A 27,994-nucleotide genomic window follows, 5' to 3' on the forward strand; every position below is an offset into this window, starting at 1 on the left:
AGGCAGCAGGTTTCCTTTGTGCCTTCTTGACGATGATGATAATCAAGTTTGTTTCTGGCCATCCTGCTGCGCGGCTATAATTAGCTCCCTTCTTCTCTCTTCTCATCATCTTTATCGTGTGTTGCTCCTCAGAGTGAAAGCGAGTCGTTGTGTGGAGGTCGTGCGTTGACTTTTGTGTAGCGGTGCCTGATTGAAAACTTGTAGTTTTATCAGTTTTTTTTTGCTGCACAGAGACGAGGCTTGTGTGTTGCCTCACGCAAGCGTTTATTTCTCAAAATGAGCGTGAGGACCTCCTGTTCGTCCCCCAGGTCAGTCGGGGTCAGCTGGAGGTATGTCTGAACTTGTAGCATCGCTTTCTGCCCAAACTGGTTTCTGACAGAGATGTGACGGAGTATATCTCGTCCTGCTGATGAAGTCTGCAGGAAGTGACATGTGAATTCCCCCACCCCTTTCTTCTTCTCCTGTTTTCTTTTCCCTCCTCTCCTTTTTCATGCCATCCAGCTCGTCCTCTGTGCTCACTCTGTTCTCTCCCTTTTTTGCCCCTCGCCTTCCCCCTCGCCGCCATCCCTCGTCGGTTCGTGTGCCAGCAGCACTCATGCCTGGAACAGAGCGCCAGGGCAGACATCTGTCGCATAGCGTCCCTGATCTGATCTGTGGCTCGAAGCATCGGGGTCACGAAGAGTAGCAGCCGCCAGTCCAGACACAGTGGGAGACAATCTCAGAGCTCTATCTCTTGTGTTTTGGTCTCCCAGTGTCTTTCTCTGCGTTTCTCATTAAAATTCACACTGCACACAACCAAACACACGCAGGCGCCCTCACACACACACACACACACACCAGGGTATTAAGTTGTTTGTTGTCTTTATGTGAAGCGTCTGTCCTTTGGACTGTGTGGCACTCAGTCAAGCTGGGCTGGCACCGTCCCATGTCTTCTGATAACGCTCTTCCTTAGACTCACAGGTGCAGGCAGGAGGGAAATGTCAGTTTTATCAGGTTGTTCATCAGGCACGATGATGTGCACTTGATCTGAAGGGAGGATTTTGACAGTTAAACTGGCTCTTTGTGCCTGGGGCAACGCTATTAATGACAAAACCAATGACAGAACGAATAAAAAGGCGTTAATTGCGGCTGCTCGGTTTTTTTTAAAGAGAGCATAAGTGTGGATTGACACACACAGCGTCTGCCAAGTTTGATACATCGCATACCTTCTTGAGAGATTAATGCCTGCATATTGATCCCGCTCACCGTTTTGACATTTATTGGTGTTGTAGCAGTGGCTCCCCTCCTCCCCCCTCCCCAAAACAGGTGAGTTCCTGCCAAGTGACTAGACTGGTGAATGCTCACTCGGTCATGGGAAAATGAAAACTCACAATTAAAGGACCATAACTTAGTTTTGCTACTAATATTATGATTTTTTTGCATGTCCCAGCTCATTGACACCAAATCACTTACACTGTATTTTTACACATGCATATCTTTTCTGATGTTTTCTGATTGTTTTTAAGCTGCCGTTTGTTTCCAGTGACTTCACTAGATTATGAAGTGTAACTTGCAGAAGCTTGATTGACACAGCTAATCCATCACAGCACACACAGCATTTAGTTGTCTTTAAGTTATGTTATCGGCACTTAGTGATGTGGTTGACAGCAGAGTGAAAACTCCTTCTGCGAGTATATTTGAAGACGCCACATCAGAGATTTGTGAGCCACCTTTAAAGGAAAGAAAGAAAACTAGATTCACACGCGCCGTTTCATATCCATGTTTACTCACTTCCCATTTTGATTTGAATTTCTGACAGCGCAGCTTGTCAAAGCAGTGCCTTTTCAGCTTTTGACTGCAACAACGGTTTTGACAATGGTTCCTGATTGTAATTTAAGTGTCTTACAATTGTAGAGCACAGTGCAGACTGTGACAAACTCTAACTTATTTAAGAATCAATAATTTTTTCTAGTTTTTAAAACCCAAAAGCAAACAGTTTGGAAATCAGCATAAAAACTTACACTCACCGTCACTTCAGTAGGCACATCTGTTCAACTGCTCATTAATGCAGTTGTCTAATTAGCCAATCACATGGCAGAAACTCAACGCCTATAGGCATGTAGGCATGTTTCAGATGACCTGCTGTAGTTCAAACGGAGGAGCAAAATGGGATAAAAAGGTGATTTAAGTGACTTTAACTGTGCTGTGGTTATTGGTGCCAAGCATGCTGGTCTGGATATTCCAGACACTGCTGATCTATTGGGATTTTCCACACAATCATCTCTTGGGTTTACAGGGAATGGTCCAGAAAAGAGAAAATATGCAGTGAGTGTCAGTGCTCTCGGCAAAAATGCCTTGCTGGTGTCAGAGGTCGAAGGAGAATGGCCACGCTCCGTTGAGCTGATAGGAAGGACACAGTAACTGAAATAACCACTTGTTACAACCAAGGTATGCAGAAGAGTGACGCTGAACACACAAAACACTAGGGGTGGGGGAAAAAATCGATACTGTGTAGTATCGTGATATTTTGTTTGCTAATAATGTATCGATACAGGGACAGCAGAAATCGATATTTTGTTACAAAAAAAGTTTTTGTGGACTGGAACATGCTCTGACTTCAGAGCATGTTGATCAGCTCCTTTTTCTGAGCAAGAATCCTGACATTCCTTCACTGTCCAAATGTGTTTAACTTTTTTTTTGGCAGCAATAAACATGACAGTTTACTTATTTTAATTTAAGACATGTTTTATTTTAATTAAGTTTAAAACTTTTTTATTTAATGTAAATTTATATTTTGTTTTAATTTACTTTCAAATTCTTCAGTTGCTGAAGGGGCTGCATAGTTTTCATAAATTTCATAGTTCAGAAAAGCTATAATTGTACCAGATGGTTGCATTCAGTTAAGTTGGACTAGACTGTAATACAAACCGTTCAGTTTGTCAACAATAAAACTGACTGAAATGAGAGACTGAGTGTGAGACTTTGATATTAGATAAAATGAATATTGATAAAGTTTACCTTTATGTACAGAATCTGAATTTCACAAAATATTTTAAAAAATTGCAATAATATCGTATCGTGCGTTAAGTATTGTGATAATATCGTATTGTGGGATGTATGGTGATTCCCTCCTCTACAAAACACGTCAGACCTTGAAGTAGAGGGCTTGCAGCAGCAGAAGACCACACTAAGAAGCTAAGAATAAACTGAAGCTACAGTTCACATGGGTTCACCAAAACTGAAAAATGGAAGATTGGAAGAAATGGGTCAGAATGTGGTGTAAACAACATGAAAGCATGGATCCATCTTGCCTTGTATCAACAGTTCATGCTGCTGCTGGTGGTATAATGGTGCAGGGCATATCTTCTTGGCACACTTTGGACTCCTTAGTACCAAATGAGGATCATTTAAATACCACAGCCTACATGAATATGCTTGCTGTCCACATTCTTCTCTACACCACAGTGTACCCATGTTTGATGGCTGCTTCCAGCAGAATAACTCACGATGTCAGAAAGCTCAAACCGCCTCAAACTGTTTCTTGAGCATCACAGTTAGTTAGTTCACTGCAGTCAAAAGGCTTCCACAGTCACCAGATCTCAATCCAGTGGAGCACATTTGGGATGTGTTGGGACAGGAGATTCACATTATGGATGTGTAGCAACTGTGTGATACTTCATGTCAATATGTAGCAAAATCTCTGAGGAATGTTTCCAGCACCTTGTTGAGTTAATGCAGTTCTGAAGGCAAAAGGGGGTTCAACCCTACTCTGGCAAAGTGTAACTAATAAAATGGCCGGTATACTGTTCTTTAACATTGGCTGGTGTTTAAAGTATACATGTTAAGTTCAATGTGCAAAAACATAGTCTGACTGAATCAAGCTTTTCTTTTTGGTTCTTGATTCAATCAGATGTTAGGCTGTGTTTTTTGTTAGGGAGATGAAGGAGCTATTTTACCACTAACAAATGATTAGTGTCTTTTTTTGTCTGTCAAAATCATTTTCAGATTTAGATTGCTCTACTGCTTGGTTGGAGTAGTTAGACTAATGTTGAAGGAAGGAAGGTATTTAAGAATTATGATTTCAGTCTGATGACTTTCAAAGATCATTTCAGCTGATGCATTTTTGCTGTTTTCATGCCCCTTTTTCTGATTCGATTTGTCTGGCTCTGGCACAGGAACAACAAAACTGCTGATTGTCTTGTATTTTTCTGTCCTGGCAGACAGTCATCAATGAGCAAAAGGCCTTTGAATAAAAACTGAAAAAATCTGAGATGTGCGCAGCAAATGAAAGGTCTACGAAACCACAGGTATGGTCCTTTAAGATAAAGCAGTAAACCTATTTGTTAGCTCAAAGCCTCTCGAATACTCAGCTCCCTAGTCACTGAATCAGAAGCCGCTTTGATTCAGCTCATCTCGTGTGAGTCAGCAGAGTCACAAAGTAAAAGGCGAGCATGTGTGACAAGTAGATTAGTCCCCTTTATTACGCCTGCTCCCTTTCAAAATAAATATCTCAACATCTTGTTTACTTATGAATCCACAAGATGGAAATCAGGCTTGCGATAAGATAAATGGTAGATGTGGCTGTTATCTTTTGAAAGGTAATTGACCTCTGACACTTTATTGGCAGGAACCCAAGCCCATGATGGCTCCATGATTTAAACGCAAAGGCTTCTTCCAGTAAGCCTGAAAATAAATGTTTACATACTGTCGCTGCAAAGAGGTTAATTTACTCAATTAATACATTGTAGACAGTGTAGTGAATAGATCAACCCTTCATTAGTAATGCTGCCTCTGGTTTAAGATCAGAACAGCTCATATGACCTGACAAACTCATGGCTGGTTTACACTTTAAAGGCATTTAAAAAAAACCCATCAGCGCTGCAGATTTCAGATAGCATTTCACTAAACAAATATTAACTGGCTCTGTGCATTAATTCAGTTCACTTACAGCACCATAGCCAAAGCTCACAGTGTGCTTACACTGTATAAATCAGCCTTTCATAGGTTCACAATGGCACTATAATAACATATGCTATCCCAACACTAATGAGATAAATTATGACACATCTTCCACGCGTGTATTTATTGTTTTTATAGGTTCTTTTATTCAATTAAACAGGCCAACACAATAAGTCTGTTGTTTTTGTAGTCATCTCAGTTTTCTAAAGTGGTGCTTTCAACTATTTTATTTTGTCTGAAAGTAAGTGTTTTTTTCACAGTATAGAACTGACATGGACTGGACCTCATATTTGGACAGTCGTTTCATGTTTATCTACATTCTGTGGACAGAAGTATTGAGCCACACCTCTTAATCTGTAATTCAGGTGTTTTCAGCCTCTGTCTGGCTTTACAGACTTTTGTGAAAGAATGGTTTGTTCTAAACAGCTCACTGAATTCCAGCATGGTCCTGAAATAGGATGCCATTGTTGCAACATGTCAGTTTGTGAAATTTCCTCTATATTCCACAATGAGCTGTAAGTGGTTTTACTGCAACGTGGAAGCATTTAGGAACCACAGCAGGTCAGACGTGTAAGGTTTACAGAGCCGAGTGCTGAGTGCATAAAAGTCCCCAGCACACTGCTGACTTAATAAACCAGCTCTAAACCTTCTTTGGCATTAACATCGGCACATAAACTGTGCACTGGGAGCTTCATGGCATGTCGAACACCTCCTGTCGGTGACCCGGTATTTTTGTTTATATAGTTTTGTTTACATAGTGGGCCACACCCACTTTTATCTTAAGTGGCTTGGACCAGTAAAACTCCTCTTTTTGTCAGTGTAAAGAAGTTTAACTGCCCATTTAATCCTGGAGATATTTTAATATAAGCCAAAGAAGTGCTTTTTTTTACATGATTAAAAATGCTGCTAATATTTTGTCTTTTCTTCTATAGTAGATAGTGAAAAAACAATTGTTTGTCTGTTGCTTATTTACTTTGGTATTGTATAAATTGCTAAGTGTTCTGGATCAGAAGGGATAGCTATAAAAATATAAATTTTTTCCAAAGATGTTCATTTGGCAGACTGGAAACTTTAGCAGGCCAATTCTGGCCCCCGGGTTTTATGTTTGACACCCCTGATATAGTCTATGTTGTTGACGTGGTTCTAGTTATAGCAGTGATGGTCAGTTGGTAAAACACTTTGGTGTATACTGACCTATTTTAGCATCTATGGGACAGAGTTCCCAGACATTTTCCACTGACATTCATGTTCCCCAGAAAACTACCGACTTTGGTGATGGTTTTTTCTTACAAGTGCTTTTACAGCTGCTGAATCGACTGTGCACAAACTGACTTCTCTTCTCTGTGATTTTCATTATCATTTCTGCTCACGCAACATTCTGGCAAAAGTTTCAGCTTCCAAACACTTGTGTGTTTATGACCAGCTGCCTGCAATGCTGATGCCACTCCCATCAGCCTCACCTGTACTTTGTGCTTAGTACAGGTAACAGCGCTAACACAAGAAAACTAGGTGTTAAATGTAGTAAACATAACCATCTGCGTGTTACCACAGTTTTTGTGAGCACGTTGGCATTGGGGTACAGCTCAAAGCACAGCTGCATGACTGTAGACAGTCTATTTTCACTCACTAACTCGTGTTTTCAACACCGCATGTAAGCATATTGCTTTGCTTGTTAAATTAAAGCAGAGCCCACGTTTGTGTCTGAACCTTTTAAGACGAATTCTCTCCACAGAATCTTCTCAGTGTCCTCCCTGTGTTTCTGTAATGCAGCAGCCTTGAGAAGCTGCTTTATACCGATGACAGGCAAGGTCGGGGCTAGTGAAACAGGACAGTGTGAGTCTGTGTGTGTGTCTGTGTGTGTGTGTGTGTGTGTGTGGGGGGGGGGGCGGTGGCAGAAGGAGAAGGGGGAGAGAGAGAAAGTATATGGCACTGCAGCTCTGATGGTGTACCACCCACTACTGAGCTGCAGCTACAAATCAGACAAACTGTAGTCGCTGCTGGCGATACGCCATGACACTGATCACTGGCACACGGAACACTGTCAGAACCATCTTGATGGGTAATTAGGGATACTCTGTCATTTTTGGTATCACTTAGCTGCAGTGCTTATGTAGTGTAGAATGTGTATGGTGTGTATGTGAAATCTGAGCCTGCGAGGCTGTTAGAGGAGATGCTGCAAGGATACCGTAAAAGTCAATTTTACACCGTGTAGCCTTAGCTGGGCGGTGGACTGAAGGATCTTGGTTGATCCCTTAAAGACAGTCCAAAGCTGTAAACTCTAACTGACTCGTGTGTGTTTGTGTGTGTGCAGCTTTACATGCACAAACACACACACGGGGCTGTGTGTAACCTTGTGTTTGTTTTAAAGGGTAGCAGCAGTGTTACGGTTCTTCGTGAGTGTCGCTGATGCACATCGTGTCCTGCGTGACTTTGACCAGGCCAGCCTTCAGCTTTACAGAGCGAGCCAGATTTTTCTTCAAACAGTGCTGCATATACAAGTTCAGACACGTTGTTGAATGTAAATGAATGGTGCAAATAATTTATTGCTTATATTTAACTGAAAGCAGCACAGACACAACATATATCAAACAGTGAGATTCAGAAGCTGTACTGCTTTTCAAAAAACATATGCTCACTTTACAGTGTAACTAGTATCAAATTCAAGCTATAAAATTTGTGTAGGGCTATAAAAAGCCTGGTGAAACATCTAACAACTAATTAGGGTTACATAGTAACAAGATTATGTTAAAACAGGCGGAGAGGCTTTCAGAAGTAAGAATGGGGATAGGTTTATCACTCTATATGTGGTGTGATAAGTTAATTATTAAATTAAAAAAAATGTCTCAGCATAAGATTGCACCAAATTCTGGGATTCATATACAATCTAAAGAAATCACCGCACACAAAGAACAATTCCAAAATAAATTTAGAAGAAATGCATTGAAGAGACGCTGTGGTGGAAACCACTGCATGGTCTCAGGATCACATCTGAAAGCTGTTGAACTGATGAACATTTTACGGCATCCACAAATGCAAGTTAAAACTCTACCATTCAAAGAAAAGAATGTATACAGAGAAGATCTAGAAGTGCTGTCGTCTGTTTAAGATGGACGGAGGCAAAGTGGAAAAGTGTCATGTGGCATTACCAATTAAATTATACATTCTTTTCCTTTTTAGGAAACATAGACAGTAAATCCTCTGAGTTAAAGCAAAGGGGTAGCTTGTAGTGCCGGGTGGCATAGTGGCGAACGGATAAAACATCCACATGGGCTTTTCAAGTGGCTTAAATGGACTATATTATTGTCTACTGGTAGCAGTAAAAAGCACAAGAGTGGGTCTGCAGTAACTGTGAACCCTTCTCACTCATAGTTCTAATCGCACGACTCATATGGCTGGCGTATTGGTGAACACGATCACAAGTTTAGCAATCAGAATTGGCACACAGCTACATTAAAGCTCCCAAAGGTTCTTATCCACATCAGATGTTATGATGTCATCACGTTACCTGGCAGCCACCTACCAACGGGCTAAAGTGACCTACTGGTAGTGTTAATCCACATATAACTCCTAATTAAGCATTGTGTCATTTTAATTTCACAACTGTAGCATCTGATTTATATCAAAAAAAGTTCTGTTTTGATTTCATCCCATTGCCTAGCAACCACTTAACAAGGATTAAAATCACAGACCGAGCAGTACGGTAGCACGGGCGTTAACAATCCACAGTTAGCTCTCTTCACCTCTCAGTGACGCTCCCAGTAATTTGTGAAACATAAAATAATTTAACAGTAATTACGGCGCTTACGAGCATGCTGGGAAATGACGCTAACTAGCCAGGTAGCATAACAGTTCGCTAACAGCTGGGAGAGGAGCTGTTGCTGAGAACAGTGCAGACAGATGGAGGATGAAGAAGAGAGAGCGGAGATGCACCGAGATAACTCAACACCAAGACAGGAGTTGTGTCTGCTTTTTGGAAGTTTTTAACTTTAAATCATTTCTGCTCTGCTGCTTGTGTGCCGGTCTTTGACTGTGGGTGGGGCTCAGGCAGCTCCTCCACACACACACACACACACACACACACACACACACACACACACACACACACACACACACACACGCACACACACACACAAAGAGGGAGCCAGGTGAGGCACAGATATGCTAATGAGCCATATGTTGACTTTGTTTGAAAACAGCAGGCCTGCTAAACCGATGCTACATCTGGTAAAAGCATGAAAAGCAGCCTTCTAAGCACTGACTCCACGTGCCACTCATGTGCCAAATATTTGATTTTTGTCAACAAAGCCTAATACTAGATAATTTATTGTTTTTAGTCATGTGGTTTATTTGTGTTGCTCCTTTTTGATAATGACTTTAAAAAGATTTGTATTTCATGTACTTCTGTGAGACAACTAGCTCGTGTTACAGATATAATATTAATAGCAGTAACAAATCTTCAAAATACCACAGTACAAATTGTCGGCCATGCTATATTTCTGCTCTTTTAGCAAGACAAAGCCGCGTTCTTCGTATATCACAACAGCGTGACCGCACAGTAAAAGAGTGCAGATTCTGACCTGCCTGCACTTCAGCGGACTTCTTGTGTTGCATTATGAAATGAAAAATATGAAAAAGCAGGCCCACTAATGCAGCTGAAATAGGTTTCCTCAAATTCCAAATGCTTGTGAATATTATTAAAAGACGAGTTGATGCAACAGAGGGGTAAACATAGCCCTTTTCCAACTACTTTGAGGTGTTGCATCATATAAAAAAAAATAGAAAGAAAGCAGATTCAGCATTTGATCTGTTGTCTCTGTAAGAAAATAAAAGCACTGGCTGTTTTTTTTTCTTTTTCTCTCCCCCGTGATTTAAACATTTAAAATTTGCACATTAACCCTCATCACTCAAAAGAAGACCTCTGCGAAAATGCCTACTTTTACACTTAAGCTGTGAACAATTTTCTAATTTGTGCTGTGATTATCCTAATTTGAGCAAGTGAAAATGAGAGAAACTGAGAGCACATTGTGTGCCCTTTGATTAAGTGGGATGTTTGAATGTGGGTCTTCCACCTTCAAGAGATATTTGATACTTGAGGGGTTGAAGTGTTTTTGATGGAAACTCCATTAATGATTGATAACAGGAGGAGAGCGGTTATCTCCCTACTCCAGTACCATCAATAATTAAACGCTCTTTCCTAGCATTTTTTTTGGTGGCACATAAAATATAAGTCACCATCTTGAAATCTTTAGTTATGATATCTGTCAAAGAGATTAGGGCTTTGCGTTGATTTCTTAAAACTCTCTTCTTTTGTGTTTTGAATAGCGTGCGTTTCAGATGCTTGCAAGAAAAGCAGCATTTGGCAAAGTTTCTAGCGTTTTGCTACATCGGGTACTAAGTTTTTCATTGACAGTTTTTCTGTTTAATCTTGTATTAATCAAATGAAACCAAATCCATCCATTTTCTTCTCCTTCTTCAATTCAGGCATGCTGGGAGGGCCTATTCCAGTTGTCACAGGGTGAGAAGCAGGGTACACCCTTGACAGGTTGCCAATCTATCCCAGGGCTTGAAACCAAATCTAGAGCTAAAATTGCTTTGCTAAGATTAGATCTTACATTTCGATACAACGCAGAAACTGATGCAGACCAAAGAGTTTGTGCCAAGTGAACTTAACGTAACCTTTACCAGTTCATCCTCACTGTAGTCTATGGTCCAGCTGGCTCTGTGCTAAAGCACTGCCACTCTTCTGCATATCAGAGCGTTATTTTGAGATGGTCGTGTGTCATGCAACATCCAAATTTAAACCTGGAATGACTCAGTCTGTGTGTATGCTGCAAATCTCACGCACAGACGCCACATGTCGAGTATGATGTTGAAGGACTGAGTGGATGGCTGAAGTGATGCTGGAGATTTGTGTCAGCCAGTGTGTGAGTGCGTGTCAGCGCCGCGGTAAAAAGTTCTCCGTTAGGCCAGCGCTGATTTGAGCCGCATCGAGACGAGCTGACAGGCCTGCAGGCTTCTCTGTGTCATCACCGAAGTTCCCATCAGTCCTTGCAGAGGGAATTCTCTCAGAAGCCATCGTTGTACTTAGACACGGGAGACCTGATTAAGTCTTTATACTGCATGTGGCAGCCATAGAGTGGCTCGTCAGCCCACTTTCCTCAAAGAGCTCCAAGGCTGCTTCGAGGCACGCGAGAGTAGATGTTTTCACGGGGCTTCAAGTGGTTGTGGAGCCTTTCTCAAGCCAAGGTAATGATTATTGGCTCACATACATGCAGAGAATGCCTGGAAGCGCTTCTGCTGAACGCTGCTCTGTTTCTTTGCGTCATGAGTGACACCCTCATTTACTGGTGTCAATATTCGAGTTATTCATTGACTACAAATGGAGCCCCGCAGCACTGCGCCTGCATTTCTTTGTTGTTCTTTTGGTCTTTTTACTAACAACAGCACCTCAGTCACTTAAGGTGAGCTCAGGGAAATGATCCTGTAGATATGAAATAAACATTAAGATGTCGGGATTTTTAAAAGATAGCAAAGAACAGTTGCAGCAAATGAAAAGAAAGAACAATAAAGCGATAGCTGTTCTTATCTGGACGCTAATCGGCGTGTCTCATCATAGCAGCGAGGCACCGTGTACTGCTCGTCTTATGTCAACAGTGTTGTATTTACATAAGCTGTTTCCCGTCGGCCGCGGCTTCTGTCCTGAGAGCACCAGGCGCTGCAACAGTGAGGGAGTGTGATTAGATTTACAGATGGAGAGTAATGGGAAGAGAGTTAATAGCACAAAGGCATAAATCACAAAGAAGAGGCTGGAAGCATTGTGCTTGACCTTTTGAATGGTGATAATGATGCCGGAGACAGATACGCGCCTACCGGGGGCTGCAAAACCAGCATGCTTGCGTTTAGAGAACGTTGTCGTAAATGCAAAGTGGGCACGTGTGCGGGGTTAATAGGTGGGCTGGTCAACCTTGTAGCGTATTCAGACGACAGTGACAGCATGTATGAAGCTGTCAGAGCATTACATGTTGGAAAGTTTTCCACATACACAAACACACGAGCACACACAGGCATGAGCTGATACCTGGCTCTCAGGCTCTTTCTTTATGCGGGAAGTGAAACCTGTCCGCCTGTCTGTCTGCATGCTCATCTCCCCGTCTGTCCCTGCACCGCAGAGCATCAGCGGGGTTATTAGAATAGCCCTGTGGCTGTCACTGATAAGGCCTGTATGGGTGCTGCCACTGACAGCGCTGCCTGCCTGCGTGGCAAACACAAGTGGCCTGGCTGGGGGATTACTGCCTGCTGCCATTTCTGCTGATGCCTTTCTTTATGTTATCCTCTCCAGTCAGATGTGCTGCATTTGAATAACTTGGCTGATGTTGTAGAAATGGAACTCCTTGAAATCTCCACCTGCATACAAATGAAGGTGCACGAAGAAAAAAAAAATGCTTGCACATTCACATATTTAGCGCTTGTTAGCTTATTAGTCTCGGTGTCTCCATCTTTTCTTTCCTTCTCCCACTGACCATAACTGGTTATTTACAAGCTCCACTCAGAGGAGTGATGCTGAAGGGTTAGGAGGCTCACTAATCCACTCTGCTGCTGTCATTAGAGAAGCAAACAGACTATTACCACCTCCTCCTCCTCTTTCGGCTCATCATAAGCCGCCCGAACCACACAAACATATGCTTGCATGTGCACGCTCACACGCAGCTGTGATGGAGAGTGCCTCTTGTTTCTTTAGCGCTGCTGAGTGGAGCCCTGCTTTGGTAATTGATCCTGTTTGGTACATGGGGAGGAAGGGGAGAGAGCGAGTGAGCGCGAGAGGGAGGGAGGCCCTAAGTGTTGTCAGTTTGCTGCATTAATTTTTCAACTGTGGCCAGTGAGGCTGGAGAAGCGAGGAGGGGCCCTCGATGCAGAGCTCACCGAGAGGAAACATACTGTACCTAATGCTGCCTACACTTGTAAAGCAGTTTATCGGTGCTCATTCTAAAATAAGTTCCTTTCTGCGAGACGCAGTTATGATTCAGACGATTCGTCTACTCACTCCCAGCCTCCTGCTGATGACAGATTTGTTTTCCTCTGTCTCCCTTTCTTCCGCGGCTCATAAATAGCCTTCTGGTGGTTGTGTGACTTGTGTGCCTCTTTGACTGGATGTTTGTGCCTTCTCATGCTGTACAGTATGTGCAGCTGGTAATAGGCAGGCCTCACTCTGTGCTTTTTGATCCCAGCTCTGGGCTCTGGTCCCGATGATGTCATCAATCCAGCTGAGAGGAAGCACACGCATTTGGGTTTTTGCCTGCCACTCTGTGTGGTGTTAAATAGCCATTATTACTTCTGTTATTCACAGCTCTTCCTCGTGTGCTGTGTTAAAATACCCCGATGTTATCACAATGCCGGTCAGCGACTGGAAAGAATCCCGCTGAATGATTTTAATGTCCGTCAGAGCCACATTAGTGAACACTTCCATGAGTCATTAAGAGGTGCTCACAGCCACACAGGACGTCACTGCTGACATTTGTTGCAGATATGAGTCATAATTTCTTGCTTTTATTTAATACTTCCTAATTAATTTGACGTGGCGCATTCGATTTACCGTTTCTCTTTCGGGTCTTCTGCGTAGATGCAGCGGCTCACGGCTGCTTGCAGATGTCATGCACTGGATCTAAAAATGCTTTGTGATGATGCAGTAAACACTCTGTGGGAGAGAGTTGCCTGGAGGCTGCACAGGAGTGAAGTCATGTTCGCTGGAGTTACAGCGCCCAAGTCCTTCATTGTCAGAACGGGTCGTGTGCAGAGGACAAATCTGCCCTCTCAACTTTACTTGAACGCGCCATGAGTGGATGGACCTAAGATAATGACGTTTGTAACAGATTTTGATGGTGTGGACTCAATCTAGCATATTCTGCAAATATCTGCACTCAAAAACAAATGGTATAAAGACACTTAAAACGCTTCTCAAGTGATTAAGTGACTCAGGGACTGAGATTTGCCAGCATTCAGTTCATTGTAAAGTTCAGGTGGATTCTAAAATACCGCTAGCCCCAGTTTAGTTGTCCAATAGCGCATCTACATGCATGCATGATCAGATATAAAACAAATGGCACCTAGCAGTCAGGGCATTCAATTGTTTTAACTGAGAGGTGTGTCAGTGGATCCACTGGGAAACTGGCTTTATTTAACCTCAAAGTAACCATCACAGAAGGGGGTCCCAATCAGTGGGTCAGAACTGGAAATATGGACAGGAGTTACAGGATAGCTTGCGATATATCCCCATGAAAACTAAAGCTACGTCTGCTCGTTTGTGGAGATTCCAGTTTCTGTTTGCCTACGTGAGTCTCTAATGTATTTACGTCCAAATCATCTGTCAATAAATGCTATCCTCTCATTGGTAGATGCTCCTGTTGCTTGCCTAGAAGTTATTTCACCTGTGGTCACTTGAAGTTGCCAAATATCATTCACGTCCTGTGGTCTCCGGTTTCCACGTTGCTCCCAGTTTAAGCAAATCTGCAATCTCAATACATTACAATACAGTCATTTCTTGTAGTTTATGATCTGTGTAACTGAAGAAAAACAAATTATGTATTCACTGAACTGTGGTGTTAGTGTTTGCGTATGATATCGTTCAGTTTTAATAATTACGTTTTTTTGCTTTTCTTTGCTTTCCCCCATGAGGTTCTTTGTGTTTCCACCACAACTAACTTCACTTATTTTTTTAATTATAGTGACTTCATAGTATAGTGGTTAACAGGCTTATCATACTTCTAGAAGATCCCTGGTTTGAGACCAGGAAGAGACACAAACTGGTTCCAAGCCTGGATAAATGTGAGGTGTAAAATCTGTGCCAAATCAAACATGCAGTGACCCATTGGAAATAAGGGAGCAGAAAAAAAGTACCAGTATTATTTCTGTTGGACTTTTATTGTGAAGAGGACTGGAAAGAGTAGTTCAGTGTTTTGTTGCATAAAAACGAAACAATGTGGCAACAAAGTAAAGGTTGATTTTATTGTATTAGCTGCATTAGGTTGATTTCTGCCTCTACAAGAAGCCATGAAGTAGTGAGTGTTTCCACACATATCACAAGAGGAAGCGTGAGCATGTATCGGTATATCACAGCCATATTAAGGGTGTCTGTACCTCAGGAGTTGGTGGTTCGATCCCTGACTGCTCCAAATCGTTGGGCAGAACCCCAAGTTGCTTTCTAGTGTGTTCATCTCAGTGTGAGGCATTTGGTATAAAGTGCTTGAGTAGAAAATTGCTACCAGAGCAATATTTTGTCCCAAACCTGGTTAGCAACGACCGTATCCTTCAGGTTTGAGAAGCTTTGATTTCTACCTCAGCATTATGACACAATCAAATATAAAAGTATACACTGTGAAGCTTTTAGGTCTGTTTTCTTAGGCAAAAAAAGTTGATTCATGTGGAGGAAATGAATAACTATTTAATCTCAACTTGACAACTTGACAAGGCAGGCCCAGGTCTGGCCGCACAGGTGAGACTTCTGTCTCAGCCCCGCTGTGTTTTGTCCCCTTCCGACAGGTGTGTTTTCTCTCTCAGGTTTGATTCTCCTTCGCCACGCTCCCCTCCTATCCTCTCACCCTCCTGCCAGCTTAGCTAGCCAGGACAGGCCTTATTCCACTCCAAAACCATGATTGCATTCTTGAGCTATTCCACCCCCTCCTTCAGAACAAGAGCATCTCTCTCCCTTTCAAGTACAGGCTGCCGGGCGCATTTCCCCTTTGAAGATGTAATCTTGGAAATCACAGAGACATCTCCGGGATTATCTTAAATGTCTTCAGTATGTCAACAGCCTAGCCTCTGTTGCAGAGCAGCTCTGGCCGTTTAAAGGGTCGGCTGTGATGACAGCCAAGGAAAATGCCGCACCGCAGAGGTAATCACAGGGTCAGCTCGGTTGATTCCATTCAGGGCCGAATTCCCACTGCTAAAACTGGATGTTAACAGACACAATGAAATGGCGTATTTCCCCATGCGGCAAAGCTGTGTTTACAGTGGAAGGTAATAGAAAGCAAGTGGCGCGCTCCGTAACGGATGGTGTCGGTAGGTGAGGTTTGTTTATGTCACTGCATTTTCCGAAATGTTATGACAATCCAAAGGGTGCAACATCTTAACTAGGCGTACACAATAAGATGAGAAGCTTCAATGAGTAGTCACGAGAGGGAAAGTTAGTGTACACCAAATTAAAGGCACATAAGTGGGCGCTCTTTGAAAGGGATCTCGACTTTGTAATCATATCAGATGTTATCAGGGGGGAGATTTTAGGAAGGGTAAGTGCTTGGAAACTAAATCAGAGAGAGGCCGCCTAGGGAACACGTTGTTATCATAATTACCTGCTGAGCAGTGACTGCAGAACCGGTGTTGATGTTGACGCCGAGCTGGCCTCTTCTCTCTCTCCACCAAAGTTGTCTTGTGTGGGCTGCTGCCTGCCTCGACATCTCTTTGTGCTCTGTTCTCTGTCTGTTTTCTTTCTTTCTTGTTTTCTCTCCTTTTTTTTCAGCCAGTAACACCGACTGCAGGCCAGAAACTCAGATATTGTTTTGGTGAGATCGGACTCGTAGATTGAGGACGGACTTGCGTCAGCGAGTGCGTGCGGGTGCTGGCAGGCTTTGGGGTCGCTCCCGGGAGTTGAGGCCAAACCGGAGACCTCATCCTCTCTGTTTCAAACAACAGACGGCTACTGCCGGTGCACAAGGCCTGCCTGCGTGGGGCTTTTCTCCCCCCCCCCCCCTCTTTTATTACAAATGATCTGTTTGAATGAAATACAGCCCTGGCTCCCTTACTGTTGGCATTTAAACAGGAGGAAATAACAGATGATGATATCAGAGCGGGAGATGGTGAAAGCGTGGGACAGGCCACTCAAAAGAGGAGAAACACTTGACCTGTTTGTTTGGGAAAATGGTATTCCTCTGCTAATTTCCTCCTGATAAGTATCTGACAGCTCGTAGTAAAGTGTTTTATCTTGGCTAGAGGAAAATGGCTTCTCTCGCTCATGGCGTCAATCGATTTTCAGAGCCTCTGCTCCTGCTTTAAATTGCAGTCGGTGGTTTTTTAAAGTCCTTCTATTTGCATAGAGGTAATCAATTACATATATTAGCCTGCTGCTTTTAGCTTAAGAGGGACTTTCTCCTTCCTGCCTTCCTTCCTTCCTTGGATTCCTCCCATTTCTTTCTCCTTACCTCTCCAGACACTGCTGCAAATTCTCGCTCTTTCCTCTTCCAACTAACATAATTGACTGCTGTTTGCAGTGCTGGGGGCATTGATTTTTACTGCTCTGCCTCTCTCTCTGGTTTAACAGTTGATGAGTTGTGTTAAGACACCCAGGGACAGCCCTGGCTGTTTTAAGGAAGATGAGGTTTGCTTTTATTTCGATGCATAGCATATGTGTGCGTGCTTGTGCACATGCTTCTGTATGAATGCGTCTGTATGAGCTGAACTGTACGAGCGGCCACTTGAGGCGAGGATTCCCCTCCAGAAAGCCAAAGTAAATGTGGTGGTGTTAAAGGCTTTTAAAAGGCAAACTTAGGCTTTGTCATCTTCAGAAACTGAATCACTTTTAAGACCACAGAAAATGTATTCGTGTCTCCGTAAATGCGCACCCCGATCAACTGATACAGTTACCAGGACTGAAGCATTGACCGAGTAAAACAGGAGACGGCTGACTCGAGCGGAGACAGGACAGAGTTTAGATTCAAAGGTGACAAGAATTTGTAGTCGCTCACAGGCACCTACAACCTCCCTCACTCCAGCCCCTGACATCCCACACACACGCACACTCAGAAGTCATGGATACAGACACAAACCTCATTTAACGCGATTAGTCTCTTTGAGGATTTTACCGCAGCCTCTTATATCCTGGATGAAAGAGTTCACACTTCTGACAGGAAAGGGGAAAAAAAAGCAGGAGTCTGCAGAAGCTACTCAGCTTTTCACTGCAATATTCACCGCGTTATTAAAGAACACATTGCTATGTGCTGTGTTGCTCTCAACACCATCTGTAGTGTGCTGCTCAAGTGGTAGCAATTTTCTCGCAGTCTTGTGTCTCTCGTGCAGTATTTCAAGTGAAATTCGATTGCAGATCTCCATGTTCTAGTGCATTGGGTTTCTTATAAACGTTTGCATTCTTCACTGATTGCTCCCTGGCAGTTTTCAATGCGCAGAAATGCACTGCCATCTCAGTGTTTAGCTCTCTCTTGCACTCTTTTGGATGTGAAGGCTAATGTCGTTTTCAGAATATGAGAGAAAAAAAAAAGAGAAAAACCTGGTGTTGCTCTCTAAAGTCGAATCAGACCTAACATCTACTGCAATAAAACAAGCTTGCTGTTGTTTGTTTGCTTGTTTTTTATTCAACAAGGCGACGCGAAACACGTATTTCTTTCACGGCTGCCGAATTATGTCAGCTCGGAAAAAACAAAAAAAGGCGACGCAGTGAATTAAGTCAATGTGAAACCAGCTCAGTAATGATGTAGTTGCTGCATTTTTAAAAATAAATGTATAACTCTCTCTTAAACCCATCACCTTTAAACACTGGTGCATGTTATAGCTGGGTAATAGCAACCTAATAGGCTTACCTGTCAGCACCGCGTGCTACGTAGAGCCCCGCAAATCATATTTCTCGAACACCTGCTCGCCTCCCTGCGTATTTATGGCTTTCTTCTCTGCCCTGTCCTCTTCTTTTTTGGACTCTGTCCAAAATCAGCACACAACCCCCCCCCCCCCCCCCCCCCCCCCCCTTCTCACATTATAGTCTTCAGTATGTTCCCTTTCCATCATGGAATAAATGAACGAGCAGGTGCCGTGATGTGTGAGGTGCCTGCCATTGCATCACATGGATTTTGTGCCTTTATTGATGGGAATAGTAAAGAGAGACAGGAAATATGGATGGTAGTGACCACCGTATCAGCGATTTTAGGTGTTTTTTTTGTTTGTTTTTTTTACATGGTGTTATCTTTTATGCATTTCAGTCATTTTATTCCTTTTATTATAGCTTCAGCTAACATCTGCTGCCAGGACAAAGAGTGCTGATTTTTGCTGATTGAAGCAAAACTCCTGTTTTCAAACTTTTGCAAAATATGGACACTAACAAAAGTGATCTAAGAGAAATCAATCAACCATACACTTCTGGATCCCCAGACTTTTAACAAGATTTTAGCTGTCCGCGTTTTGACTCTAAACTGCAGTTTTTAGACTTATTCTACTTCTTGACCAGATTGCATGTGAAGAAACACTGGAGGAAGTAGGGGGATTGTGTATCTTCCTGGGGGACTACTATTGTCAGTTATTATAAACTTTATTGCAGTAATGTTGCAGGACGCCGAAATGATTTAGTCTATTAGCTTTTTATACTAAGCAACATTTGCTGTTTTACATCAAACACAGAGTACAGCTGTGGTTAGTTTCAAAGTTATTTGGCCATAAATCAAAGTGTATGACAAAGTCAGTTTTGGAGCATTTGGACATCGGTGGTCAAGGGTAGGGGCTAGCATAGTACTCCATTTCATCATCACAGCTTCTGTGGTGATGAAATTTGTACCAATCACAGAGACAGAAAGGAAAAGTTCTGATAGGCTAATCTCAAAACCCGTGTAAATTTGTGTGTTCTGGGCCTACGCTGGATTTGTATCGGCCTGTAAAGGGCGCAGTGAAGCAGTGAGGAGAGACTAAGAGAGGTGTATTAAGGCAGTGAATCTCGATGCTCTGTGTGTAATGGATTCAGAATGAGGGCTGACCAAGCAGCAGGCTGCTGATAACCTTTAGGAAGGACATTGTTCCTGTGCAGCAGGGGTGGGGGTGGTGGGGTCGCGTGGATGGGGGTGGTGGGGGGTTTACATAGGACTGCTGCTGCAGTATATACGCACGGTAGTGTGATTGGTGGTGCAGCTGTTTATTGGTTCATTGGCTCTCCGGCAGGGTTAGGAGGTAGAGTAAATGGGGCAGTATAGCAAACTCCCTCATGGCTTCCCGCACACATTTTTCAACTCCGGGGTGGATTTTTTTTGTTTTCTGTGATACATTTGTCCTCTGTCTGAACCAGGCTCTCACTGGCTTTCCATTAAAAGAAATGTGACAGCCTTCTTCTTCTGTCTCGCTTTCCCTTCAGATCGCCACTTAAGGAGAGGTCAGCGAGGGACCCTGCGTGAGGAATACATGACGGGCGGGGCGGGGGAGGGGGTGGCGACCACAGCGGCACTACCACCGAGGTCAAGGTTCACGCAGGTAAACGGATCTTTCTCTCATTCCGCATCTCATCGATTGTGCACATTGGTTGAATCAATCCTGCCTCCTTTTTCTTCCTGACTTGGAGCCGACTTGGCACGCAGAGAAAAAGTGAGGGAGTGATGTGGCTGGTTTGACTGGACGCTCCTGAGCTAGCAGCTAAGGAAGCAGTCTGCAGCTGCTGTTTATGAGGCGCTGTGCAGGCTTTGCTTTAAAATAAAATCCCCACCATGATGCTTGTGGCCAGTGTCAAAATGAGAAATCATTAAAAAAACATGCTATGATTCAAGAACCTTTGATTTCCAAAAAAAAACCCGTCTAGCTCGAAAGAGATTTGTAGTGACAAACAGTAATAGTAGGGCACACTGTACTTTAAAAGAGCTTACCGGGACCTTATTGTGGCTCCCATTCAAAGGTCTGGTGCACTTTTCATTGCCCTAAATCTGAAAATTTATCGGCCATTTAAAAAGTAGGTCTGTAGTGCTCCAATATTACACTCTTTATTTGCCTCCCGTTTTCTTTTCCACCAGGGATTAAGAAAAATCACTTGGGGGGAGGGGGGGCTTTGGGAGTTGGGTGGGGGCAGTTTAGGAAGCAAATAAATAAATAAAGTGCAAGGTAATCTTCCTTAATACTATGTGTGTGTGTGTGTGTGTGTGTGTGTGTGTGTGTGTGTGTGTGTGTGTGTGTGTGTGTGTGAATGCTGAGCAAAGGCTATGCTTTGGGAGCATCTGCCCTGCACACAAACACTCGTGTGCACATATAGCCAGCCCGACACAAATACCGTACACACCCGACTAGCAGGGATCAGCCAAAGCGATTAGGACACGGACTTCAGAGTGCAGAAAGTGACAGGTTTAACACACACACACACACACGCCGACCATCAGCAGACTGACAAGTAATGCACAGCGAAAGAAAGAACAGAGCTTCCGAATGTGACAGCACACGACTGCAGACACATGAAAGTATAGGAAGACTAGTTTCACTGCTTCTCCCTGCGGCTGTCGTGCTGTATTCGTCTCAGCTCAAGCCCGTGGACTCATATCTGTTCTTCCTCTCTCCCTCCCTCACATTAACACATAGACTCGGCACAAACAGTTGATCAAACAACTGTGCAGTGGAGACAGAATTTGGCCAGACAGCCGGCCAGGATGAGTAATGTAGAGCCGCTTTGGCTTAATTTGTTTAGAAAGCCTATCATTGCTGCAAACACGTTACAGACTGTTGCTGTTTACTGAAGAGTATTTATCCCCGTAGCTTCTAACTGCACGCCTTTTTAACGTCAGCGGCGCACAGCGTGGCCACTGTTGAGGTCGAACAATGCGGCCGTTGTGAGGCGATGAAGCTGAGATTTAGGAGAGAGGAGGAGTGCGTTTTGTTCGCAGCGGTTAGGTGGACTCCTTCAGTGTGTGACCACACTAAAGGGGAAATTTTCTGCGTCACAGGGTTACAGCGTAGCTGCGGGGCCTGTGTACATGTGAAGAAGGAAAACAGAGCTTTTTGGAAAACAATGACATAAGCCCTTTTAGGTCTTCCAGGCCTCTCACCCATTCTGTTGTGACAGATTTATGATCCCATTCTCGGCGTTCCTTTTTCATTCGTGTTTTATTTTTCCGCCATCCACTGTCCTACACCCTCCTCTTTTTTTCTTGCCTTTTCTGTTTTGTCCCTTTCTTCCCATCTTCTTTTTTCTTTTGATTGCGTATACTGTACATCGACTATATGTGAAGGGGTGAGAGAAAGGCAAGACGAAGACACAATGACAGACAGCGAGTCTAATCAAAACTATTATTCTCTAAGGAGTTTTACCTCCAGCTTAGGAGACAGTGATGATATTCAAAAGACAGGGGGTGTTTATTTTTATCCTTGCTGGTGAGTTTCATTGTGGTTAACATCTTACGCCCTGTTTTTCACACGCACAAGCTGGCCGTTTTTGGATTTTGTGCTGCAAGAAGCATTTCACAAACAAGCAGAGGTATGAAGCGGTGAGAGTGGGAGGATAAGAGAGAACATTGTCTTCTCTTCTCCAGCTTAGGGACAGAGCAGAACAGGTTGTGTGAGGATACTTGCTATCCTTAACAATGTCTAACACAGCCTCAGGGCCACCTCTTCCTCTCTGACGGAGCTGGGAGTTGTGCAGAGTAGGAGACGCACATTCCTGAGCGTCAGATGGCCTGCTGGTACACTGTAATTGCTTTAACTTTGTCATCTTTAGACCTAATCACCACAATAACTTGGATCAATGGTTTTAATGATTTTATTTAATGGATAAAGATGATATTTGTCTCGCTTTTCATATTTATGACTCTGGCCAATCGCTTTAAACAGTCATTGTGGTTTACAAACAGAATTCCTGAGCTCCCTAGCTAGGCAGATCCTCTTAGCACCTGCAAAAGAGGAAGACAAGCAGACACAGAGGAGGAAGGGTGGGGCGCAAACAGGTATGCAGAGCAGGCAGGCATTTATACAGGTACGACCAGATAGGAAGTGCACGAACTTCTGAACTCCTTCCAAACAAAAAACAAACGTAAGCTCGACGCCTGCTTCTAAACACACAAGGCCAACATTTTATTTTAGTTTAGTTTAGTCAGCCACACTCTTGGTTGGAATGAAACAATACAGCTGTCGTTTCACTTTGCCTTTAAAACACCAGCATTCTGCTAACGTATCATTCTCAACAGTCACTATGAAACAGGAAGCTCTCAGGGTGGGATTTCTGCTGTTTTGAAATTCTCTTGCTAGCTCATGTGGACGGCTGAGCTCACGCCATGACGAGGCCTCTGGTGTCAGTTCACAAGAATTGCTACTCCTTGCACAGGATTCAGTCAAACTTACAAGTGTAATCACTCACAGTAATCAGTCATTACCGAAACTGTGCTCAAGTTCAGCGTCGTATTTGTTGTTTTACTGGCACTTTTCCATTTTCAACTCACTTTATTGATCACAACCTACCTAATTATAGACATACAACGTACAAACCTGAAACACTAACCACAAACACTGTTGAGTGTCAAGGTGTGTCAAACAAAGAGATCGGTCGGCAAAGAGCAGTAAATAGTAAAACTCATTAAAAAAAACCAAAGAAAATAAATAGATTGAGAAAGAAATGTGTCTAAAATGAGCAATCATTAAAAGAAGTCAAACTAAATAACCCCTGTCAAGAGTTAAGCGATCTAATAGCTGAGGGAATGAGAGATTTAAGTATCTATTTGTTCTGCACTGAGAGCAACTTCCTGAGCTCGGATCACAAAACATGATCAGGATGATTAATAATGTTTTTTGCCTTCTTTATCACCTGATTCCTCCTGTAGTGCCCGTCAAATTATAGTGAAATCTGCACACAGTAATCACCTAATGGGTTTTCACCACACTGTACTCAAGGTCAAGGTCAAGGGTACATTGCCGTAGTAGTAGTAGTAGCCGCGTGAGCTACTACATTGCTGAAGTTCTCGTTTTCGTGAGATCGCTGTGCTGCCCCATTTCAGTAATTACAAACCCAAGAAGAAGGAAAAGCAGACCAAAGCTTTAAGAAGCACAAATTTGCTGCAGATATCTCCAAAAGCTGATATAAAATGAAATGACATCACTCTGGCGGTGGGCCGCCATCTTTGTGTGCCTGTCGGTCCATTATGTTATCCATCACTGGGTCTCTCTGTCTGGTATTGTCAATTACCCAGAGGAAAACAACATTAGAGGCCTGAATGGGACACGGAGCTGTGGCAGGCCTGACATGGCTGTGTTATATGATTACACAACCTGTTGGCTGTCGCCTGTCAAGTGTCTCCTGACTCTGATGAATGGCTGTAATATGCCGCGCATCACAACACGCCACGCCACGCACTCATTAATGGCTTCTCATAATGGCCAGGACGTTCCTGCGATGCCGCAGAAGGGTTCACAACGAGAGAGAGAGAAGGTGAGAGCGAGGAATACTCCCAACGCTGTACCGACAAACAAAAGATACACCGTGTCCTCATTTTAAACGGCAAGACGCCAACATCACAGTCACATGTAACTGCATAAATGAACGAATGCTGACAGAAATAAAGTAAAGGGGGGGGGAAATAAACACACACGCACACTGGGAGATGTAAGAATTATTATTTTTGAGTGTGACACATATGTTTCTCAATTAGATACATTCTAGTCAATCTGTGGCCTATTTGCATAGATTATCAGTAATGTGAGCAACGCGGCGTGCTCACCAGCATGTGGGAACGTCACAATAGAGACGCTCGAAGAAAGGAGATTGAATCTGTCGTCTGTTGGGTGCCATCTGAAGCTTAGCTGATTGCTCTTTCTTTCAGTGAATTAGGAGACACGCTACCCGAGATCCTCCAAACTACTCGACTCCCAGCTCTAACAAACAGATCTGATTCTCATAGAGACACTGCTCCGCGAGGTTTCAAATTAAAAGTGTGAAAAAATGCTCCAAATGAGCTTTGGAGTCTGTAGGGGGGAAGCTGCTGTGCAGCAGTGGCTGTATGGCAACAAAGTAAAGTAGTTTTTCATGCAGTGTATCAGCTGTGGAGAGGTTATCTAAGACATACACCAACCTAACCCGAAGCCACGTTAGGCGGCTTTGATCAGACTCTTAATTCTTACCTGGAAGCATCACACAGTGCTGGAGACTCATTGAAAATTTGACAAGCCCCTCCTAAATATAGTGTGCCTCGGCTTTGTGTGGTCTTATGTTTTACATTGTCTCACATTAAAGTCAGTATTTTTATAGAAGGAGACACAGAGGTAAAGAGAGTTTTGAGTATGGCATCACTCAGATGTGCCTCAATGGCCTGGAGGGGACTGCTGAACATTGCTGCACCTGCAATGTGTGTGTGTGTGTGTGTGTGTGTGTGTGTGTGTGAGACAGAGAGGAAAAGACAGAGGGACAATCTGCCTTAATATTCCTATGTTTCTGTCATTGTTAGCGTATGTTTTCTTTCTCACAGCTTGAGTTTCTCAGTTTGAAATGCAACACCTGCAGATGTGTCTTGTAAACGGCAGCCGCCAGCTCCTCTCCCATTCAGAGGGGACCATTGAAACAAAGCAATTAAAGCAGCTCTCTCCACGGGGCGAAGACTCAGTCCATGGGTGTGCCTGCCTGTGCGCGAATGATTTTCCATTGTTTTAAAGCCAGAATCTTTAGATTGAACGGCAAAGAGCTCCACACTCCAGGAGAATGTGCCAGTCAAAACATTAGCAGCTCTGTCATATTCGTGTGTGTTTAAATATGGAAGTCAGAGGTCAGTGACAACCTGTTGACACAGCGCAGATTTATGCAACGCGCACAACCGTGCAAACATGTATCCGCAGCCCAGGTTTCGACTCAGCGGTGGTTTCTTGTTGCTGCTGATCTCCGGGTCCTTGCAGCTCCAGATACCAGAGGCTGAGTTATTTCTCCGCTCCGCTCCCTGACCCTCCTAATTGAGAACGGCTGTTACTGAGAAAGAGCGAGCTAAAGAGACAGAGAAAGATTGAGAACAGATACTTGTGTGAAAGCACACGACTCTTAAGAGCAAAAGAAAGACCGAATGAAAGGAGCAAAGAGCTAAACCTGTGGAGGCCAAAGCTCATAGAGGGTGCTCCTCTTTCACGCCCCTTGATGATCTCTATCTCTTCCTCTTCTTGCCATAAACCAACAGGAGCCAAGTGCAGTGTCTCAAACGTAGGAGGGGTCGTTAGTGTCGTACATGATGGCTGTAGGAAGGAGAAAAGGAGGGAAGCACTGTTTAGGGTGGAGGGAGAATCACATAAAGCAAAGTCAAACCAGAGGGCTGGGGAAGAGGAGCGGTGAGAACAGTGACAGCTGCAAGCATGTCGTACTGGGTGATGGTCTGTCCGTCTGTCAGAGCAGATATTTCTGTCTGTTTAGTGCTGCCTTACTGGCTGCCAGAGACACTCCTCGTGTCATCGCTGGGTGCCTGCTGTCACTGGCTAAAAAGGAGAGAGGGAGTGGAGTGTGTACGCGAGCACGCGTGTGTGTGCGCACAGGCGTGTGTGTGTGTGTCAGCGAGAGTGACAGAGAGAAACTAGAGCAGCTGTCTTGAAAGCTCTTCCACTCTGTCAGTACATCTAGAATCTGCTTTCCCCTGATATCTCCTCACTGAGGCAGTGTTTTAGTCAGATGTTTGGTCAGAAGTCTCAGTTTTTCCCTGATAAAGGAACACTTTGGGGAAATCAGTATGTTGTGTAGCTTATCTGTTAAGATAACGAGATCATAAGTGCTGTAAAGCCTATATTTGCAACACACTGTTTAATGTTGTAATTTTAGTCAGTAAATATGTGTTACATACATCTATATTGCCTGTATTTGTAGCAAAACTGCTTTTATGTGGTTGTAGCTTTGGCATGCCGACTTGCCGATCATGGTTGAAGACCAGGCACAACCCCAAATGGCAAAAGCACACCCCTACTGCAGCAGCCTCCCCAGCAAGGATGCTGTGCCCCGCTACACTACAGGACTGACTTTACACTTACTAGATCAGAATCTGAGAGAGTATTCAAAAGCTTCAGCAAAATTTAGTATACTGTATTGAGTGTACAGTGCACATATAGAACTTTATATCTTAAGTGCTAAGTAAGCGTAAAGGACACCAGCAGAGCCGAAGGTGGTTATCTTCAGGTTCACCATGATACGAATATCTGATGATTGATGGTTTTTCTTCTAAAAATATCACAAATGAGAGAATAGGAGTGCAGCTAGAGTACCGTGTCGATAAACAGTATCAGTAAATTGCCGTTAAAATATGATACCCATCCTTGACTAAGCCCAGATTAGCCTGGATGAGCCACACCTTTCAAAGCGGCTTCGCGCTGGTGTGCTCATGCTTTGTTGAATGACAGGCTTTGTGAAGTGTCTCTCTTGGTCAGCCTGAACACTGCTGTATTGAAGTTTTGCAGACACGTAACCGCAAAGTGACGTGACATTTTGGACGTGGGACAGCTACAGTCACAATGTAGAATAGAGCGAACAAGGCCCCATTCACACAGGCTTAGAGACTGATCTGCAACCATCTGGCAACCGCCGGTTCACCGAATGGTTGTTGGAGGGAAAATTATTACCTAAGCCCCAGCCACACAGGCATATGAACATGTCACTTTATAGAACTGGCAACCACCTGTTGCCAGAGAAAAGTGTTGGTTGCTTTGGTTCATAGCATATTGCTGTGGTTTTACTTTGAATGGAAGTGATGTTCTTGTCTACAAACACTGTGCAGCTACTGTCCGAGCTATAGGGAAACTGTAGAAAGTCAGAACCAAACTGGAAATGAAGACAATTCGCTTTCAAAGCAAAAGTTTGAAACACATAGACTTATCTTTTACTTTGAAGGTGAAAGTGTGCCACTTTTTCAGGCTTTACTTCCTGAGTAGTTAGCAAGAAGTTGCAGAGAAACACGAAATTTGAAGCTGTTTCCTGTGGAGTCAGTGGGAACAGAATTTTTACTATCTTACACTGTTAATAAGTAGAGACAGTGAATAATGACCCACATTTTGAAGAAGCAGAACCTTTAAACATGCACACGCTGCTGGCTGATGGCAGAGGGTTAGTTTAATCTTAGAATAACTTGTAGAGGCTGTAATGAGAAGACATGGTAGTAGGCAAGCGAGTCTGTCAGCGTTGTGTAGGTGGCACAATTTACATGAAATATTAAATAAAAATAGCATACGGTTTTAAATTTCCTGGGTCAACAGAATGTGAGTGTGGGAGGCACAGTGAGACGGTGTGAAGCTGAAAATCGCTGTGCACAGAGCGTGCCCACCCGAAATACTTCCAAAAGTCAACCTAGATGGTCTGTTTAGTCTTTATTGAAATATTCAATGTTTGTCA

At 43.5% G+C, this 27,994-nt stretch overlaps 1 protein-coding gene and 1 long non-coding RNA gene across 7 annotated transcripts in view; one reads left to right on the forward strand and one right to left on the reverse strand.

Moving 5' to 3' along the window:
- zmiz1a (zinc finger, MIZ-type containing 1a) overlaps positions 1-27,994 on the forward strand; it is a 107,212-nt gene that overhangs the window by 8,312 nt on the left and 70,906 nt on the right. For 5 of the 6 annotated variants that reach the window (XM_040001020.1, XM_040001015.1, XM_040001016.1 and 2 more), the window contains exon 2: positions 20,048-20,163. The exons of the other annotated variant lie outside the window; for it this stretch is intronic. The gene's annotated coding sequence lies outside the window, so the exon portion shown is untranslated. The remainder of the gene's footprint in view (positions 1-20,047; positions 20,164-27,994) is intronic. 6 annotated transcript variants of the gene reach the window in all.
- On the reverse strand, positions 18,622-27,957 carry LOC120714690. Its single transcript, XR_005691475.1, has 3 exons — positions 27,563-27,957; positions 21,880-21,884; positions 18,622-18,632 (listed from the first exon to the last, which is right to left on the reverse strand). It is a non-coding gene; the product is annotated as an uncharacterized LOC120714690 (long non-coding RNA).

This window comes from Simochromis diagramma, unplaced genomic scaffold (genome assembly GCF_900408965.1).
Source record: "Simochromis diagramma unplaced genomic scaffold, fSimDia1.1 OVJJ01000421.1, whole genome shotgun sequence".
Lineage (NCBI taxonomy): Eukaryota > Metazoa > Chordata > Actinopteri > Cichliformes > Cichlidae > Simochromis > Simochromis diagramma.